This window comes from Bos indicus, chromosome 26, assembly GCF_029378745.1.
Source record: "Bos indicus isolate NIAB-ARS_2022 breed Sahiwal x Tharparkar chromosome 26, NIAB-ARS_B.indTharparkar_mat_pri_1.0, whole genome shotgun sequence".
Taxonomy (NCBI): domain Eukaryota; kingdom Metazoa; phylum Chordata; class Mammalia; order Artiodactyla; family Bovidae; genus Bos; species Bos indicus.
Window position 1 is genome coordinate 42,504,860 of NC_091785.1, and position 21,882 is coordinate 42,526,741.

Consider the following 21,882-nt stretch of genomic DNA (forward strand, 5'->3'; position numbering starts at 1 on the left):
TGAATCTGCCTACAGTGGAGGAGCTGCAGGAGACTTGGGTTCAATCCCTGGGTTGGGAAGATCCCCTAGAAGAGGAATTGGCAACCCACTTCAGTATTCTGACCTGGGAAATTCCATGCACAGAGAAGCCTGGAGTCCATGGGGTTGCAAAGAGTCAGATGCGACTGAGCACATGTGCATTCATTGTTTATCTAAATTAGAATGTAACCAATCACCCTAAATTTTTATTCACTAAATCTGACAACTCAATGGCTTCTCCTGCTCCATGAAAATGCCACGTTGGGGTCACCACCATTGGTTTGGGAGAATCCCTCAAACCTAGGTTGGTGCCTAGCATCTGACTTTGCTGTGTCCCTTCCTTGGTCCTGGGACCCTGGACAAGTCCTCCCCTCTCCCGTTCTGGCCCTTTGGCTTCCTCCTCCCCACGGTGATCTCTCCGTGGTCCTTTCTGGTTTCTTTTCTTTGACTTCAGGGTTGGTAGAAGACATCCGGCCAACCTGGCATTTTGGTATTGTGTAGACACAATAACCCGCTAGCTTGATTGCATCTTTCACTTCTCAAACACTTGTTTTGGCTTCATGTAGACACAATCCAAGTGCCTCTGACCTGCCCTTGCAGTCCCAATTCTCAGCACTTGTAAGAAAAAGTCTCCTTGTAACACAGACCCCAAGCTGGGTCTCTAAAGGGCATTTTGAAGCCCTTTTAATTTCCAATCCATTAAAAAAAATAAATCTTTGGAAGGTTTGCTTCCTACATAACAGTATGCTTTTCGGCTCGACAGCTGTCAAACTGAAAAACATTCCATGAATTCTCCAAGTAATTTAAAAGTTGCTCCAACTGAAATACGGAGTGCTATCCATTCAGCTGAAAGGGTGCCATTTGTACGTAGGTAATTCTGTCCACTTGATTTTTTTTTTTTTCAGGGAATTACTTTCATAAGGAGAAGGAAGACAAGTACATTTTACTCAATTATTAAATGGATGTTGGGATTTGACTTGTGATTCTATTTCTAATCAGTACTACCTTCCACCGGGCCTCTGGGAAGGGCGATCTCTTATACCATCGCTTGTCTTTGGCAATAATTACTTTTGGATGTGAACAAAAGGTCCATTTTGGGCACTCTGTTCTGTGATGCCTGTGTATATATATATAAAACCCTTTTAAAATCTAAGCCTCCCACGCACATATGAGTTTCCTTCTCTTTAGAGATTAGAACACTGCAGCCACTATTTGTTTTGAGCAAACAGAGTGCTGTGAAGTCCTGTAATAGCTCATTGGGGGATTTGGAGCCACAGATTTTCTTATTAATCTCGTGAACACCCTAGAAATTACATGATGACTCCCAGATGCAAAAGCTTCATTCGCTTTAATTTCTCAGCAATTTCTCCCGCTGCCTTAAATTATGATTCTGTCGGCTTTGTTTTCCACTCTTATCTCTCTCTCCCCCCTCTCTCCATTTTCTTTCCTTCCTTCTCTTCCTTTGTGGATTCAAACTTTTTAGTCTCAATAAAAGGGCTGATGTCTGCCATTGGGAAACCTTACTTCCATTTTCCCCCCCAGAAAAATGGAACAGGTTTCTTTTAACTAGTGCAAGGCTCTCCTCTCTAAAAGGTTTTTATTATTGAGTGCCCGGGGTCCTTAGTTTCAGACATTTATCTTCTAGCTAAGCAGGAACAAAAGAGGGAGGCAGCCGTCTGCACCTTCCGCACCCCGAGTTTCTGAGTTATCACCCAGCGGTTAAATTGGAGCGGCCACGACATCTTCTTCATGGTGTCACTTTGGGCTTGCTCGTTAATTTATGAGCTTCGACTGTCAAAATAGTTTGTGCAACGGACCCTAAAAATGGTGATGGATCATATCAATCAATTGGGTTTTACAGCCCTCCTTTCCCTCGAAGCGGGCCTGCCTGCTGTATACAGCAGGTAAAGAAGAAAGCCACATACACAGTAGATGTGCCCAAGATGAATACACAGTACCCCGAAATACACCCCTTCCTGGAGGGCCGTAGGATGCTTCATGCACCAATAAATCTCCACCCCTCGTCCTTGTGATGACAGCCGGGAGTTCTTGGATCCCTTGGGAGGGATGTCCTCACCCTGGGGTACCCCGTTATTTCAAGCTTATTGCTTCCCATTATTATTATAATGAGGTCATCTCAAAAGAGCATCTCTGAAGGCCAGCATGTGGTGAGGAGGTATGGCAGGTGGGGGCAAAGTTCAACTCTAATGGGATGGAAGTTTTAAAAAATCTTTGTGAGTATAGAATCTAAGGATCTACTCAGTAATTAATGAAACCTCTTTGCAGATCTGAAGTGCCTTCAGGTCCTGGCCTGTTTTCCTGAGTATGTTTGTCAGGGGTGGGTCACTTGATAAGGTGGGGGCTCCTTCCTATATTCTTTCTGTGTTTCTTCTGGATTCTATGCCTTGGCTAGGGTTTGTCTTATGCGCATCTTTTTCACTTAAAAAAATCATAAATGCAAGTTCATTATAGAAAAACTTGAAAAATACAGAGAAGTATGGAAAAGAGAAGAGCCTTCTTGTCTATGCGGGGCCCACTCTGGTAGCAGGTATTGTATTTCCTGCTTTCTGTGCATGTGATTTTACATACATGAGATATTCTGTCTATACATTTGTGTCTCTTGCTCTGAAACAATTCTCTGAGCATTTTAATGTTATGTGTTTGATCCCATTAGTAGTTTATTTGGTCAGTTCTTTGTGTTGAGTGCTTTAATAGTTGATCATATTTTGTTGTTAGCAACAAAACAGGCCAGATTGAGAACCTTTCTGAAACAATTCCAAATTTAATGACCTATTGAACTGGATACTTCCTGGTCTCCATATATCGTCTCTTATTCTGAGGAGAGCAAGTCCCAGTGCCCTCTGGATATGAACTCTCACTAGGGGAACCTTTCCTACTCTTCTGTGTGGAGCTGATGAACTCCTATTCATCCTTCAATGCCTGGCTGAAGCAGCCTCTATCTGTAAATGCCTGATTCTCCCTCCTCATGGAATTGGCCCCCCTCTTTCCTGTGTTGTCCTTTGTGTTAGCTCATGCAGGACTCCCTGAATGGTATTTAGCCTTCTCTCTGGTCTCCCTCTGTGGGTCTGTGGAGGCACAGAGCGAGCTAAGTTGTTGGCTTTGGTGATTCTGGCACACTTGGCAGCCCAGGCCCGCCTGGCTTGCATGGATCCTCCAGTTTCCTGACCTGTGTCTGGCATGCTCACAGACACACAAGGCATGCAGAGGTACAACTCAGGTGTTTGAAGGACTGAAACGAAGCAATACTAAAAAAAAAAAAATCCCCCTTTCAAGCTCCCAGGACTCGTCCTTGGTTTCCACTTTGGGCACGAAGACATTTCCTCCAAATGTCCCCGTTGTTGATGGCTGCTGTCAGAGTTCACGTTGGCATTTGCACAAAATTCCTAATTTGATATTTCTCTAGTGACTGTAATGAGGATGGAAAAGTGTCATTTAGAGCTAGTCTTCTCTTTGTGCTTTGAAAAATGAAGCGCATGCGGTTATCTGTAAATGAGATAATTACCTGCCTACTTCACTAAAGGTACCTACTAGTGATTTTTTAGCTTGTTTCACTTAACGAAAGCTTTACAAAGTGGGGAGCCCAGAGCTGTTAATAGACTTGTTGTAATAGACTTTGAGAAAAGGGTGAAAAAAACCCAGTTGTTCCAAACTAGTCAGAGAAATAGCCTGATGAAACGGCTGGTAGCTCAGGCATAAATTTAAGTCGTGATTGCGTTGAGAGCAAATGTAATAATAGCCACAACCAATATTTTTTAATATTACTGATCTTTCAGCAATAATTACCTAGAACTTTTAATGTCTGCAATTAGAACGCTAGCAATTCAGTGGTACAGACCAGTGGTAAATGGCACGAAATTGGATACTTGCTGTAATTGGTAATTAATCACTTTTCATTACCAGGAAGGGATGTTGTAGTTATTCTGAATAGATACAGCATGCTAATTATGGGAAAACACAAACCTACACATTTGAAGTTAGAGCTTTCAGGGAAATAAGCAATTCATGTCAATATTTTATATCTGAGAGGAAATTTGCTTCCCCCAATTAAATGATGAGGGAACAGCCAATGTGTTTTGATAAGAACCTATAGGGCAAGAGGTCTCCTTTTCCTAAGGGTCTTGGTCACATTTCCATTCATTTCTGTGTGTAATTAAAGTTTTCCCCCTTTATGCAGACTTAGAAATGGTTCCAAGTAAATATTTACGTGTGTGTGCCTCGTTTGGTCAGCCCGTGGGATCCCAGGGCTCCTCTACAGGGTCATCATCACAACTGCGGCTCCCGCCTAGACTTTTCTCTCTGGGCCAGTTCTCCCCTGGGATGCCCATCAGCAGCATGTCCATTTCTGTGGTTTTCCTCTGTTCCTTAGGAGATGGGACCATCATTTTCCCAGACTCGAGATGTCAGTATTTTTCTGGTCTTCCCACTTTGTCCCAAACCTCCTCATCTGTTATTAGACTGTCACATCTACCTTCAGGCCTCTGCTGCCTTTGCAGCCCACTCCCCGCCCCCCACTCCCCCCTACTCCCCCACCCCCCCACCCCCACTGCTGCCACTCATTCCAGGGGCTCAATAGGATCTATTAAGACTGCATCCCAGGAAACTGCAACCTATGGAAAAAGGACTTCTAAAGAGAAAGTATGTCTATGAGAATTAGTGTAAAAAACCTTAGTCTATGACTAGGGCCCTGTTCCCTATTAATACTACCTCTGACAGTCCATCATATAGAACATGCCTTCCATGTTCATGCTTTCCATGAAATAAGGACCGTGGGGACTAGCCAAGCTGTTTCACCAAAGTCATGGCCATAAAAGGATATCCCTGGGGTGGAGTCCAGGGAGAGGGTGGGCTTATCCAACTGTCCACCTTGGTCACCTTCACACTTGCCTCTGGAAGCCCTGTACGAATGAAGAGCTTGTCAAGGGTCTAAAAGCCCTGGGTTCGCTGTGTTCTTCTTTAGAGAGTAAAGAAGGAATGAAGCATTGACTGTTCTGTGAATACTAATATCCATTATACGCCTGCTCTCTCCTGGCCAAAGCTGCCCATGCCCTAACTAACAATATCATCGCCAAGTTGGGTCACGATGGAGAAAGTGAAGGTCGCTCAGTTGTGTCTGACTCTTTGCGACCCCATGGACAGTACAGTCCGTGGAATTCTCCAGGCCAGAATACTGAAGTGGGTAGCCTTTCCCTACTCCAGGGGATCTTCCCAACCCAGGGAGAGAACCCAGGTCTCCCACATTGCAGGCGGATTCTTTACCAGCTGAGCCACAAAGGAATGGGGCCTATATAGATAAACCATTACAGCAAAATGTGTACATGGAGGCCAACGGAAGCCACTGGTCCCATACCTCTCACAATGATCTTCAGAGCCTCTCACCTGTTCTCCCATCAGGAGAAGATGTCAAAGGTGTTTCTGAGCCATGGCAGTTCCACTTCAGCTCCACTCGTCTTGATTTAGATTCAGAGGGTTCCTTTCCTTTCTCTTGCTATATTTAAAATGTACCAGTGTGTAAATGTCGATCCCAAATTCCCTAACTATTCCTCATAGGCATTGAACAGGAAGGGTGGGGAGACCTGATTTTGAAGTTGCAGGTGGTGAACCTGGCCTGCCCTTGAACTTTAGTAACGGACACTTTACCATTTCTGCCCTGATGACCAGTTGCCTTTACAGACAGGCTCATCAATGGCATCCTGGAATCAAGTAGATATACAGACAGAATTCAAAAAATCAGATGTGAAATGAAGAGCCATCCAGATAAAGCAAAAACCTCTTCTTCCCATTTCCCCCTCAACATGACCCATTACACGGCACTTCTTTACCCAAATTTTATCCTGCTCCCTCTTCCATCATGGCCAGGGTCCCTGAATTGGTTCCTCGCCCCGCTGCACACTCTCAGCCTCAGAACTCTCTCCTCTGCCTTTGTCACAGAGCTGAGTAATGATGTGACAACATGTGATTGGGCGATTGATGTCAAATGTTAGCTGCAACATTCATTTTCCCCTGAAATGGACAAAGAAGAGGATTAGTCATTTAGAAACTTCATCTAGAAGCTACACCTCACGAGTGATAGTCCAAAATTGAATGGGTCTGAAATTTAAAGTGGCTTTTAAGTCCTCTCCTTTGATTGCTCCTCAGGTCATGCAGCGTCGTGAGAAGCCGAGGGAGCAAGTTACTGATGGGAGCTGGGAATGTCATTTGTTAGCTCCTTGACTCCTCCCAGAAGCCCATTCCTTCTGTGACAGGATGCTCCTGAGACCTCGCGAGAGGAATCTCGGGCTTGGGAGGTGGGCAGATCTGAGCTCCAGGGTCAGCCCTATCACTTCTTCCTTTGTGAGCCTCAATTTCCTCATTTACGAAACAGGGTTCATAAGATGGACTTCCCTGGTGGTTCGGTGGTTAGGACTCCATGCTTCTACTGCAAGGAGCACAAGTTCAATTCCTGGTTGGGGAACTGAGATCCTGCATGCTGTACATCAGTCAAAAACAAAAAGAAATCTCCAAAAAAACATGAAATAGGGTTAACAACAATGATTATTACCATCCTCATTTTGCAAAAATAAGAAAATAATATTTAGAGAGGACCCAAATACACAGTGAGTGGACAGACTACAACCCTCTCTGGGGCCATCAAGTCCCCAGAGAGATGGTATCCTGCCTTCCAGCCTCACCAGGAGAGCACCAGGCTGTTCACATCCACTCCCATGTGGAGAGCAGCCCTTCCAACAATAACCAACCAGTGTGTGTCTGTGCATGACCTGAGTTCAGAGACACGGCTCCCCCAGGGTCCCCCTGATGGTCCTTCCAGTGGAAGCCAAAATAGCCCTGGATGAGAGCTTAAAATTCCCGCTCTCTGTGGTCAGCATTTTTCAAGGAAAAGAAATATGCAGCAGTCCGTGCAGGTTATTTAACATCTGGGAAGGTTCTTGCTCACTCTGAGCCCTCTGTGTGCTCCCAAGTTACTGATATCATCGTTAGAAATGGCTTCCACCTACGGCTCTGATTCATGGCCTGGTTACGAGTGTGATTCATAGGCTGCTAAGAAGCAGGCAGAGGCGGCTGTGTTACCTAGAAGCGGTGCCTGGGAATAGGATCACCGATGTGATGCGTCAGATATGCTAATGAGATCAATGCGACATTAGGTTAAAAAACCCAAACCTCATTTGCAAGTGAATGTTAATAAGGAGAAAAGGCTCAGCTCAGGTTGGACTGGAATCACTGGCGGGACTAGTTCTTCCTCAGTTAAGTAACATAATTTGTTCAATTTGTTTTATGTCAGTAAGTGAAGAACCTTTTTACTCACTTTGATTCATGGAAGGAGGTTAGACAATGGTACAGTAGAAAGGAAATTAACATTTAACCTGCCTGGCTGGGTTTTCTAAGGGATGTCTCAATATGACTGAGGCAGCGTGCGTAAATTCTCCCGATAAACCAGAATGAAACAGCAGCTATTTAAATCCCAAAGAAAATCTGGATGGCAGATATTATAGTCCAAAGAGAGACCTGATGGGTGTTGGGTCAGGAACGGGAAGACTGGAATCCTATTCTCATCCATTACACATTACTTTGAGTCACAAACTTTCTGGGCCTCAGTTCTTGTATCTGTAAAATGGAGTTACTGCAAAAAAAAAGTTGTGAGTTCATACACTGTAATGTACCCATCTAACAATGATTTATGGAGCACCTACTATGTGCTGGGCACTGTGCTAGTTGCTGGGGTTACAGTGATGGATAGAATTGTCAGGATCTTTATTGTAAGGGAAATTACGTCCTGGCATCCTTTAAAATGTTTTATTATGAAAAAATTCAGACCTTCAGGAGAGTGGGCAGAACAGATAATGAGCTTCATCTACCCATCACTCAGTCTCAAGCCCAAGAAAGATTTTGCTACGTTTGCTTTGCCTGCCTCCCGTGTTTTTTACTGAATTATTTTAAAGCAAATCATAGACACTGTGTTCCTTGTCCATTGCTATATCATAAACAGCCACAGATTCAGCTGTTTGAACAACACACATTTGTTATCTCCCACTTTCCAAGGTTTAGGAATCGGAACACAACTTGGCTGGATCTTCTGCTCTGTTTCACAAAGCTGCAATCCAGATGTCAGCCTGGCCTGAGGTGGCCTGGGCCTAGTGTGGTTGTTGGCAGAATTCAGTTCCTTGTGGTTGTAGGGCTGAGGCCCTCAGCAACGAGAGGCAGTCCCATAGGCAGCTCACTGCACTGCTGATTGCATCTCCTTTGAGGCCAGCAGGAGTATTTCTTTGACACTTTACCCTTGGCTAAGGGCTCACTTGATTAGACCAGGCCCACCCAGGGTAATTTTGCTTTTGATTAACTCAAAGTCAGCTGATTTACACCCTCTCATGGGAGTGCTACGGCATCATATTCACAGGTTTTCTTCCCACTCAGATTGTTTTTGTTCGTTTGCTAAGTCATGTCTGACTCTTTGGAACCCCATGGATTGCAGCATGCCAGGATTTCCTGTTCTTCACTTTCTCCCAGAGTTTGCTCGAGCTCTTGTTCATTGAGTCCATGAGTGCTATCAAACCTCAGGGGGAGGGCGTCATTCAGAGTGGAACCAGCAGGGGGTATGGATCTTGGGGGCCATCTTGGAATTTTGCCTATTGCGTGGGCATTTCATCCCTACCATCTTAAATATGCACTTCTACAAATTATGGGCATTCTTTAATAACTACAATTTCATGTTAATATTTGATAGGGATTGCTGTTACTCAGTTTAGGACATGTTATGCTGTCATAACAAGTTACAGCCCCCCCCTCCCCGCCGCCCGCCGCAATCTCAGTGACTTCCAACCACAAAGGTTTCTTTCTTGGCTCACATTCCACCTGTGTCACAAATTGGTTTCAGCACTTTATCCTCAGGCCCAGCTTGAAAGAACAGCCCATTTCTGGGAAAAGAGATGGAGTGACATGCCTTTGCATGCATGCATGCAAGCTTCATCTGTGATGTGTCCACGGCCCATATTCTTACCTTTCCTTTGCTTGTCCTACTCCCCAGGGGTTAGGAGTCCAGTCCTTCTACAGAGAGGAAGGCCATTAGGAAAGGTTTGGCTGGGGGTCTACGTTAAAGCAAATAATGAAACCTCCCAGTTATCTCTTAAGTATCTTTTATTCTAGAATATTCTCACTCACAGACCTTATTTTTCACAGGTTATTGACCCATTGGAGAAAGTGATCTGTTGTCATCTGGAGTTTTCTGCGTCCTGAGTTTGTCTGTTTGCTCCTTGTATGTCCTTCCACTTGCATCGTTGTGTGCTGTATTTCCTGCAGGCCAGAAGTTAGGCTTAGTGAACAGCTGGGGGCCAAGGATACTGCACAGGGAGTGTTTGGTACTTTGTATTTTATCACATCAAAAAGCACTTGATATTTGCTGAGGACATCTTTTTAAAAACTTCATATTTTTAAATGGAAGTTCTTACTCTTATATCCTTACATCCACTTAGATGCTTATTACTACTAGTTAGGCCCTGTACCATTTGTGTGAACTGCCCAGAATAGGCAAATCCACAGAGATGGGAAACAGACTAGTGCTTGACAGGTGCCGATGGAGCGGGAGGGGAGTGGAGAGCAGCAGCTAATGGGCACAGGTTTCTTTTTGGGGTGATGATAAATTTGGGGGAATTGACAATGGTTGCTATACAACTTTGCAAAAATAAGTGGCTGCCAAGGTCTTCCCCAACTGCTAAATACCAGTTCAACCCACAAGGGACAGGGACTAACTCTGCTTGGGGGTGTCACATAGAAGTGACCCTGGAGGAGGCCCACAGAGGATGGGGAGGAGCTCAAGAGAGCCAGGCAGCAGGTACAGATTGCAAGATCCAGACCAAGCCACATGTTTACTTAGTACTCGGGCTCTCCAGAGCTGCCCTCATAGGAGCTGCTAGGGACAGCAGCTGGGCGATGGGCCCTGGGCCCCTCACTTCCTCTCCAACCAAAGCAGCTCTGCTCCCACCTGTTCACAGGTGAGACTTCTAGGTAAGACTTTGTTCCAATGAAGAATTCTGCGATGCAAAACCCCTGACTTGAGTGAACACTTCTCAGCACTGTCACGTATTCCATTAGAATATTAGTGAGTCTGCATCTAATAATGAAGACGATGACATTGGCAACAAGCATCACTCACAATCACAGCCACCATCCAGGGGACAATAAGCGTACATCAGGCTCCACTCTAGGCATGTGATATTTGTCATCTGATTTACTTTTCACAAAACCCAAATGCGGTGTATAGTCTTAATCTCATTATACAGGTGAGGAGACCCTCCGTGTCAAGTGTCTTAATTGAGTTCACACAATTAGGCCTGTTGATCTGGGAAACGAACTCAGATCTTTTTAGTTCAGAAGCTGGTGCCCGTGTTATCTTCCTCCCTTGTGCTCGAACAGTGCTTTACAGTTTGCAAAGGCCTTCACAAGCCATTTCTCTGTGGAGAGCTGTAGCAGCCCTTGGAAGAAGAACTGCACAGTTATCCCCCTTCTGCAGTTGAAGAGAATGAGGCTTCGAGTCTTAGTCTGGGTTGCAGAACGCTGACATGGGGCAGGTGCCCTGGGCTACCGTGAATCTACCCCATTCCCTGTGCCAACTGCTGGGGAGCCACTGGAGCACAGAGATTTGACTGGTGCTCAGTGTGGCCACCCCTCCCTGGCCATCCTTCTCAGTATACATGAGATGCTCAAATGATGATGTTTTATTCTAATGACAAAGAGTATAACAAGCACAGGAAATGGCCTGGCATTAATCTCCACTCCATCTTGTGGCAGTGACTGCAATGAAAATGAGAAATAGTTTAAGCTTAACCCATTCTCATTACAATCATAATTACATTTTGTGGTCATTCTTAGTTTCTAGCAGAACCCAACTGCTCTCCATGTCAATTTGAAAGATACAGACAGCCCTTAATTTTTCTCCAGCATTCATCTGCCCGGCCATCTGCCGAGGACTGATCCTTGGGAAGCTGAAAATTAGGCTTAAGGAACTTATCTGTTTTATGTTTTAAATGGTTTGGCACGGACCTGCTAAACATCTGGACAAATGTAATTTACATGCATGTGCCTCAAAAATACATTGAATCAGGCAACTGATTTATCTTTCTAATAACATGTTTAATTGAGAATACTCAAACTGGGGCCCTGATTATACAGCTAATCTCACTGAAAGCTGGCCAGGAAGTGTGCTGGGTGTCACCAGAGGAGAGACTGGGGACCAAAACTTGCCAAGGTCAGCCCTCCAATTCTCAAGCCATCGTTGGACTCCTGAGTGGCTATGTCCCCATAGACACTGTGTACTGATGGCATTCTCCACAATGACTTCCTGGCACACAGCTCTGCAATGTTCTTCTGTGGCTGTTACATAACAACTCCATTTACCAATAAATACCTTTCTTAATGGTTCATCCTTTTTTTTTTTTTTTCTTTTGGTATGTGTTAATTGAGCCCCTGTGATGTGCTAGGCATTGGTTAGGAGCTGGTGACACAAAGACAAATACCTTCAAGGAGTCTGCTTTCTAGAGATCAGCACAGAAGGCTTTGGGGGTACAGAGGAGTGCCCTAATCTCTGCCTACCTCCTGGGGTGGAGAGTGGACTAGGAAGACCCTGCCGGCCCTCAGCCTCCTAGCCCGGCCTTGTCTGTGGGGCAGCGGATGAATCACCGAGCATCTCTGGGCCTCAGTTTTTCCACCTTTAAATCAGCTTCCTGGGGCCGCGGACAACAAAAGCAGGTAATATCATCCATGTGCTTAGTACAGAGCTTGGCATCTGGTTGTCTACCAGGGGCTCATAGGTAGCTGGTAGGGCTTTGCTAGGGGTGGGGATGGGAAGTGTGTTCCAGGGCAAGGGCTCAGCCTGTCCTAAGATCCAGCACAGCGATAGAGCATTGAGCGTGGTTGGACCACAGAGGAGAGGCAGGGGCAGCAGCAGAGGCCTGGTCCTAGAGCCGCCTGTGAGCCAGGTTAAGATGGTGGACTTTGCCCCAACGCCACGGGGAGCCTCATGGAGAGGGAGGCAGGGGAGAGGGGGATGATCAGACGGGTGCTTTAGAAACATCATCTGGCCACAGAGTGGAGACTGGACCCCTCAAACTCAGGGCAAGACGAGAGCCTGGGTGGTTGACAGCAATTCCAAAGAGGACCTTGGTGGTAGTTACAGTTTGATGGATTTTGTCTCATGGATGATGTTTTACAGTTTTTTTTTTAAGGGCGCTTTTGGAGAATTAAGCTTCAGGCTGCACTTTCCATGCATGTGCCCATTTTGGGCAAGGGATGGAATATGGTCCCCTAGAGCTGGGGCCCTGGGGGCTGTGGCCCAGATTGTAATCAGAGTCCTGGGTGTGCGGGCCCTTCCCACCTCCTCTGCAGACCCCTCACCTGGCCCAGCGACCCGGGGCTCTAGGTGAACACAATGGGGTGTGGGAGGGGCTGAGGCTATGCACCTGTGCTATGGGTCCCGGCATGGAACCCGAACAGCTGTGGAAAGAACTCCCGGAGTGGTGGGTTTTAGAGCAGAGTCTCCTGCTATCTCTTCCTGACTCATGGACTGACTTTTCTCCGATGGCTGAGTGGCCAGCAAGTCAACATGTGTATCACTCACCACCGTGCCTCACTGGTCCAGACAGCATCCTGTTGTGTTCTGGACTGGTTTTGAAATGTAAGGGCAGGCCTCTTAACACTATTTAAAAATAAATTCACAGGTACAGGCAGGGCAGTTGGCAAAGGAGATCAGGACTGTGAATGAACGCTGAAAGGGAAAATACCGTGATAAAAGTGGAAAAGCAAATGAGACATTTGCCACGAGACCTGCCAGGAAACGAGACCGGCCCTAATTGATGCAGCGGATCTCTGCACGAACCCGCAGTCGCACATGGGGGCCGGCCCCTGCCTCGTCCAGCTGTCTCGTCCCGCCAGCCTGAGTCATCCTTCGCTGGCTCCGAGCTGCAGCCTCGGGTTTGGCAGCAGAATTAGATCTGACCTTTTCAATCGTGGCTTTTAAAAAAATTATTAAATTTAAAAATGGTTAAACCTCAAATGAGCTGAAATCTTTTGTGCAAAGACCCCGTCTATCATTTCTTTTGTCCATAAAATATATTTAACCTCAACCATGTAATTAACGCTAGTGAATCCACCAGGCTGGTTGGGTTTATTATGTGCTCAGGGAGCTCAGCTGTTCTCATATGAAAAGGGCGGTGCCGGGCATTTTCTTGAGTTTCTTGGCAAAAGCTGTAGGCGGAAAGTTGAAGCTCATCTGGAATAGTTTCCACTTTGCCTCCTTCTCTTCCTTCCACAATCCAGGTTGAGCAGAAAAGGCTTCACAATTAGAGAGAAATGCTCAACAAAGGACAATTAACCAGGCTCACAGCACAGTCTTGGGGTAGGGGGAGGCGGTGAGGTGTGTCTGGGCAGTAATTCAGAGGAGCCAAGTCAGCTTCACCAAGCCCTCAGACACCCAGATGCGGTTTCCAAGCCGGGCAGAGAGAAGGTGACAGTCTGGTGGCATCTAAAGCGGAGATTCTCAACACGATTCCGGGAACCTTGGCTTCCCAGTGAAACTGAAAGAGCACTGGCTTGAGAGTCCGATGGATTTGAGTTAGGATTTGCATCTCTGCTGCTTATTTGGTGTTTGAATCTGGTAAGTCATGAAGCCATTCTGAACCTCGCTTTTCTTATTTATAAAAATAAGTATCTTGCAGAGTATTGTGGTTTAAATGGGATCATATATGTCAGATTCTTAGCACAGAGCTTGGCACATAGAAATCAGCTTCCATTATTTTTTTCCTTTTATTCCTCCTCCTCCTTCTTTTCCCTACTGGAAAATGGGTCGACCAAACTGAAAATAGCTAAATACATGTTGTGTGTGTGCGAAGGAGTGGGGAATGCCTGCTCAATCAAGCATCAGGATAGATTGTACAGCTGTAATCATTGTGATAGTGTGGTACTGGCCCAGCAATAGACAGATGTCTAATGGAATTGAATAGGAAGCCTGGATGCAAACCACGCACAGATGACGCTGCAGGCCATTGTGGGGAAGCATGAACTACTCAGTAAAAAGTGTGCAAGCACTGGTTAGCCACACGAGAGAAATGAAATGGGCTTCCTACCTCCATATACAGAATCGCTCTCAGGTAGATGAAATGTGAAAGGCAACATTTGAGTATTTTAAGAAGAAAATAAGGAGATCTCTTTGTGACCTCAAGGTAGGCTAGGGTTTCTTAGCAAAATGCAAAAAGGTTGATAAGTTAGACTACCTTAAAATTCAACCAAAAGCTGGATAAGATATTTACCACATAAATAACTAATGATAAGTATTCAGAGTATAGACAAATGGGAAATAATAAGACACAATGTGATAGAAACATGGGAAAAAGACTTATTTATAAAGACATTTTATGAAATAGTAGAAAAGTTTGGCCAGTTACATGCAAAAAGATGTTCAACTTCATTTGTAATTAGGAAAATGCAAATTAAAATCACAAAGAAACAACATGACATGAACGATGGATTAACTAACCTTATTGTGGTCATTTCACAATATATACATAAATCCATTCATCACAAACATTTGAAATATTTGTTATATGTGAATTATATCTCAATACAGCTTAAAAAAACTTATCAAGCCACCAGTAGCCTACTATGAGTAGTCTTGCTTTTTCCATATGATCACTTAACTGAAGTTTTCTTTGATTTTTTTCCTGACTATTCCTCATCACATCAAGATAACAAAGATATATCTCTATTTAGACACACACACCGATACATACACACACCCCCTCACAGAAACCTACCATTTGTTCTCACTGGGTTGACAAAAACCCAAGAAGTCTGACACCATGCATACATGAGGACGTGGCAAATGGGAACACTTACATGTTGCTGGACAGCATAAATTGGAAAACTATTTTGGAAAATAAACTGACATCATCTTGTAAAGCTAAGTACGTACAACCCAGCACCTGACTCATTGGTGTCCGCTGGACCTCAGAGAAACTCCTGTTGGTGTGCAGCAGGACCTGCGCTCTGAGCACTCTCACAGCAGCACTGTGGGTAAAAACAAAATATTGTAAACCATTTTAACATCCTTTGATAAGAAAATGGTTAAATAGACTGTGAGCATTATAGGCATATGAAAATGAACGTGCTCCAGCTACCCACAAACACCTGCATGAATCTTAGAAATGATTTGCTGAGTGAACCAAACATCTTGCAGAAGAGCATATAGAGTAAAATGCCATTTTTATAAAATGCAAAAACCAATTAACACTGAAGAATATTGTTTGAATGACAAAATGATAAGCAGACAATTCAAGATCCTGGCTACCCCTTTGAAAGAGGCAAGGGGATGAACGGGCATGGAGCAAATTGATAACATTGCCTGTGTTGGTGACATTCTGTCTCCTGGTGGGTGCTGGTTTCACAATGTGTATGTTATTATTATGCTTCATAACTCACACACATGCTCCATCTATTCTTTTGTGTGTTGAGTATTGTGAAATTAAAAACAGAAATAACAAGAATGTATGGAAGGACTGGGACTTGACTGGCTGCAGTTACTGTTGCTGGTAGACTCCCTGGAAGGTGAAGAGTGAGGAGGCCACTGTGCAATGTACCCAGACAGGCTGAGCTCATGCTGGAGGGAGAGAAGAGGTGACTCTCATAAGAGTAAAGCCTGACAGGGGTTCCAGGAGACCACCTGCAATGCAGGAGACCAGGGTTTGATCCCTGGGTCGGGAAGATCCCCTGCAGGAGGAAATGGCAACCCATTCCAGTATTCTTAAAGCCTGGGAAATCCCATGGACAGAGGAGCCTGCCCCATAGCTACAGTCTATGGGGTCACAACAGTTGGACATGACTTAGCGAGTAAACCACCCCACATGGGAGTTGGTGCCCTGCAGGCATGGTCATATATGAAAGATAAGAGCCTGGAATTCCGGGGAATGGGAACTGGTTTGGCCAACTGTGATCTCTTGGGATTTCTCTTCCCACGTGATGTCTGATGGTAGTGTTGTACAGTGTAGGCTGTTATTAGACTCTTTAACATAAAAATAAAAGCACTGCCATGGGGTAACGTCGGCAAGTTTCAGTCCCAAGACAGTTAACTTTTCTGCGAGAATGTGGTGCTGTCAGAATCAACTATGGGCCATTCTAATTCCTACATGTCTGGGGATACGGTGGCTTTGAGTGGGAGGGAGCTAGTCTATCAAAACGGCAATAGTTCTGGAAAATTTTCAAGGAAGAAAATTAAAGAATGGAAGTGCAGAGTATTCTTTCAATTTCAAGGCATGGGTAAAGGCTCTTTGCCCTGTGCAATTAGGTCCAGGTCTTAGCGGGAATAGGACATGGCAACCCACTCCAGTATTCTTGCCTGGAGAATCCCATGGACAGAGGGGCCTGGTGGGTTACAGCCCATGGGGTCACAAAGAGTCAAACATGACTGACCACACATGCCCCGTGGGGGAAGATGAGATGCCTGTTTCTTCTGCTCCCAACTCTCTTCTTTAAAAATGCCTTGCTTCTCAGTACAGTAGACCTGAAGGAATGTGGATGGTCCTGTTTCAAGAGAACGTGGATTAACACTGTGGAAAGATGCTATGGCCAGCCGACAGTAATGCCTTTTATAATGCCAGAAAGACATTGCAATGACCCGGAAATCATGGGTCGGTGAAAACATCTGGATTTTGGTGTGTTGTTTTCCTATTTGTTTATTCAAAAGCCCTCACTTGGGATTCTGTCCCTGGTCATTTAGCAAAGGTCCCCAGTATAAGCCATTGTCTTATATGCCAGAAGACTTGTAGAGAGTCTGTGTGACCAGCAGAAGGCTAGTCTGTCGGGAGTCTCAGTTTTCTGCTTATTCCAACACTGTTGAAACCACGTCCTTTAAAAAAAAATTGCCATCCTGTGGACATTGCCAGCAGGGAGCAGCAGGAGTAGTTTGCTGCTGACCATCCTATTTTTATCAATATTGGGAATTTTGCTTAATACTGTGAAGTTAAAGGAGAATTCTGCTCCCTCCCTCTGTCATTTTCCTATCTTTCATATTATTTATTTTAAAATTTAAAAATTTTCCTTTGGCAGTGCCACATGCATGGCATGTGGGATCTTAGTTTCTCAATCAGGGATTGAACCTGTGCCCCCTGCCCTGGAAGCGTGGCATCATAACCACTGGGCCACCAGAGAAGTCTCTTCCATATTTAAGACTGGTTAAAAATTTCTGCCCAAAATTGACTGAGCAGAACTCAAGGTTCAAATTGCAAGTCCTAACTGGATAGTGCCTGGCTTCCCTGTGCTTTACAAAGACAGGTTTTTAAAATACCTGTCACATCAGAATCTGGAAAGCCTTGGCCATCCCCCACTGCCTACTTCCCTGTCCCAGTCTTGAAACTTTCCATTTACCCAGTGCTTAAATATGGAAAAGGTAATAATTAACATTGTGCTCTCACTGCAGGTGATGGCTCTAAATAGCTTACAGGCTCTATGGATGTCTAGAAGCAGTGAAGCCGTGTTCGTTGTTATTGCATGAAATGAAAGAAGCACCTTGGATGATTACAGACAAAGATCTCTTCCCAGTGGCCAGCAGAACCGAGGGGAAGAGCCACCTCTCATTCCCTTTGCAGATGGCCTAGGAGCTGGGAGGATGGGCAGAGAAGCCTGGAAAACCGGCTGGCTTCTAATTGTGTCTTTACAGCCAACTAGGCTACCAAAATGATTATCTTTTTCTCTCCGAGCCTTACTGACCTGTGGCTAATGAGATTTGTGCTTCGATTAGTTGTAGAACATAAATTAGCTAATCAATGGCAATGGATTCGCATTATTTCTCATACATGAGTTCTGCTGCAGTGATCTGTACTGAATATTCAAATCAATTTCGGATACTCTGAACGACTCCGTTAATGTGACCTGCTGGAATCTGGCTGCATGCGTAGCCTCCTTGGGAGCAGATGAAGACCATGCTGAGCCCAGCTCATACCCCAGCCGCTCAGGCATCCGGAGCTCTGCAAACTACCTTGCTTTCCCTTTCACACAATGAGGGTCAAAGAGGATTGGGGAAAAAGTCGTGCGGCCGGTGCGGGGAAGCAACAGAAACTCCAGAGAACTCACAGCCCCACGTGGCCTCCTTTCCTGCAAAGGAACCAGGCTAAGTGGACATCAAAAAGCAGGGAGCTGTTTTCAGGTTTCTGGGGTACAAACTTTGCCAAGGGCAGGATCCTGGGTCGTCATCTTCAGTTTTCAACCCGGGGAAGAAAATCTTCACTCTTTGCTACAGTTGTCTCGTCTGTACAATTACCCAGCATCTTGGCATAAAACGTGGAAATTTGTACAGTCTTCCAGGCATCTGTGGGCTTTATGGTACAAGTTCTGTTAGTACTGAAGCCACAGAAAATTAAATGTTCCCCAAAGAACTTCCAGATGTGCTTTATTCTAATGGGGTCATTATGCAGTAAATTAAAAAGCAGGGTAAATGGAACTGTAAAATTTAAATTACTCTAAAACCACATCTCTTTGCTTTGAGCATTCATTTGTGGGGTTGCATTTGCAATAAATGTGAATTAGGCAGCTGCAATAACTGTTAATCATATATTTATAAAATAGTAATGAGGAAATGAATAGCAGAGTAAGACAGCTGCACATTTGTCTGAGAGTGTGTCAACTGTGAACATAATAAGATGTGGAACATTGTTTGGAGCTGGGCTGATAATACAGTGAATGTAAGAGATCGCTTCAGCCTCTTAACTTTACACGAAATTATACATAAAATCCATAAAAGCCCATAATAATGCATTATGCCCCTGAATTGTATTCAATATTTTTCTTTGCTTTGATTTTCTGAAATGAGCTCTACTTTCGCCAAAGTCATCTTCCAGGCATCAGTGAGGCTTTTGTTTCAGGCGATGTCGGGCTTCTGAGATTGCAATTGGATTTAAAGGAAGCAGGGCCGGTGCTGGCAAGGAGTTAATGGTGGTGCTTTGTTTTGTTTCCTCGGACCTGCTGTACACGGCTGGAGGCACGCCTTGTCCCGGGTGGAGGACAGAGGGGCTCCAGGCCTCTGCAACTGACCCCTGAGATCAAGATGGGGGACAGAGGCCACTGCCAGTCCACCAGAGCGCCTGGGCTGCACACTGGACCTGGTGAGAGCAGGGACACAGCTTTCAGCCACTGTTCAGATGAGCATCTCCTTGGGGCCCACGGCTGGGAGCTCCAGGCAGGTCTAGTAAAGGTCTGTGGCCTTGTGCTTGGGAAGGATGGTTATCCTGATGGCTGAAGTGATGATTGTTACTTGGAAACCTCCTTGCCTGGTGTTTGAACCAACCCCTCTGAAGGGAGCATCTGTTGAGGCAGAGCTTTCCTGAGCACGGAGAGGCAGGGAAGGGGCCAGTGATCGAGTTAATCCTGGCTGTCCTTGTATCCTGTCCTGTCCAGCTGATCCTGTCTCTCCTCCTGTCCTTGTATCATGGGCATGACCAGGATGAAGCCGGTGCCCCTTACTGAGCATTCAGGGCTCTGCCTGGCCTGGCCCAACCGCATCTCCCCCACCCCCACAATAAACACCGGCGGGGTCCCAGATCTGCCATGATCTCAAGTTTGGTGGCTCTGAGTATGTGGTTCTCTTGACCTGGAATATTCTTCCCTGTTTCAAAGATTCCGGTTGCTCCTTCATGTCCCTTGTGAAGCTGCCCCAGACTCCTGGACCCCTTTCCCTATTCCCCTGGTGCTCATCATGCTACGCGCACCTCACCATGACAACAGCTGTCTCATCGCGTCTCTGGGGTACTGTAAGTTAGTGTCCATGTACCTGTCAGACTCAGGGCTCCCTGAGCAGACCCTCAGGTGTGGTGCTTTGCTACATCTTGTTTTGGGAGATGCAGCCACTGCATGTTGGTGTAGGATTAAGGACAGTGGCCTGGGAGGGTCCAGCGTGAGCTCTCTTGGCATTTCTACAATTAGGCCAGGTCTCCCTTTTCTCTGGGCATCCCCCAGCTCTTGGTACGAATGACGATTGTCTGTAAGGAGCTGGAGAAGGAGCAGGTCTAACAGGAAGACTGGAAGTTCAATGTGGGGTGTTTCAAAATAGAATGTTGAGTTCATAACCGTCCTCCCCTCACCCAGGATTTTGAAGACCCTCACTGAAGGCAGTTTATTGTAGGAAACTGGGACTCACTGTTCTTTCTGGGAAAGAAGGAGGAGGGGGAGAGAGACAGAAACAGAGACAGAGGCGAGGAAAGACACAGAGACAGAGAAGAGGAAGAGGAGGGGGAGGGAAAAGCTTGTTATACACACGCGCAAAGAACGTTCTGTAAATCTCTTCCCAACCCACGTTCATTTCCCAGTATTTCAGTGTCATTTTTCTTTAACCAACATTTTTTTTTTCTTGTTACAAAAATACTATATGGTCATTTTTATAATGTGCAGCATAAAGAATTTCATAATTTATTTAACCATTCCCTTATTTGTTTAAAAATTCCTGTTTATTTAACCATTCTCTATATGTTTATTCTTTTATTGTTTATTGAATCATTCTTCATTCATTGAGTACTTATGAATATTTTTTGCTCCTTTAAATAATGTTGTTAAAGTCCTTAAAATCTTTGCCAATTTCATAAGTATAGTATGATGCTTCATTATTATTTTAATTTCAGTTTATTTCTGGTAAAGTAAAATTTCTCTCTCTCTCTCTTTTCTTTTTTTTTGCTTATTTATGTGTAGTTTTTCTCCGGAATGATTAAGTACAGCTTCACTGACAAGGGAGCAGTGTCATCACTGAATGTCTTATGGGGTGCATTGTTTCATTTCACCTTCATATTAACCCCGTTCATAGACCCTATGGTCTGTGCGAGCTTTGGTGACATTGAGGAGCCCCCCTGAGGTGCATGGTTAGTAGGCGCTGGATCCTGCTGCACTGCAGGCACGTCCTTTCATTTTTCTACTGGGGGCTGACAGCTTCCTCTTTAACTTACGGGAGCTGTTTGCATATTGAGTGTTTAATTCATTGTCCGTGTACCTATAGGCTTTTTCTCTTTTAATGAAGTATAGTTGATTTACAATGCTGTGTTAGTTTTGGGTATACAGCAGAGTGATTCGGTTATATATATATGTATATATAGAGGTTTCCCAGGTGGTGCCATGGTAAAGAATTCACCTGCCAATGCAGGAGATGCAGGTTAGATCCCTGGGTTGGGAAGGCCCCTTGGAGGAGGAAAGCAACCCACTCCAGTATTCTTGTCTGGAGAACCCCATGGACAGAGGAGCCTGGTGAGCTACAGTCCACAGGGTCGCAGTCAGACACGACTGAGCCTGCACGTATATATATATATATTCTATTTCAGGTTCTTTTCCCTGTAAGTTATTACAAATATTGAGCAGTGTTCCCTATGTTATATAGTAACTCCTTGTGATTATCTGTTTTATATATAGTAGTGTGTATCTGTTAATCCTAAGCTCCTAATTTACTTCCCCCCTCTTCTTTCCCCTTTGGTAACCATAAAAAATATGAACACTTTACAAGTTTGCGTGTCATCCTTGTGCAGGAGCCATGCTAATCTTCACTGCATCATTCCCGTTTTAGTATATGTGCTGGGGAAGAGAGCACCGGCATGGTCTTTTAAACAGAGGGCTCATGGCCCAGGGTTCCCATCAAAGAAGGGGAAATGGCTCCCCTAAGCAACCCACTGCTCTCCCCGTTTTGTCTTCATTCAGAGTCACCTCTTGGTGGCTCTGCTTCCAGGTTTCTCCCCTTTCGTTGTCTTCTGATGTCTCCACCCTTTGGAAGGTGGGTGGAATGATGGCTGTTCGTCGTCTTACTCGTTTGAGAAAGCTGAGGACTTCCCCGGGTAGGAGAGACGG

General features: G+C 45.1%; 1 non-coding gene across 1 annotated transcript; it reads right to left on the reverse strand.

The window, feature by feature from the left end:
• Nucleotides 1-21,521: 21,521 nt before the first annotated feature.
• On the reverse strand, nt 21,522-21,628 carry LOC139180043 (U6 spliceosomal RNA). Its single transcript, XR_011564391.1, has one exon. It is a non-coding gene; the product is annotated as a U6 spliceosomal RNA (small nuclear RNA).
• Between the last annotated feature and the right edge of the window lie 254 nt (nt 21,629-21,882).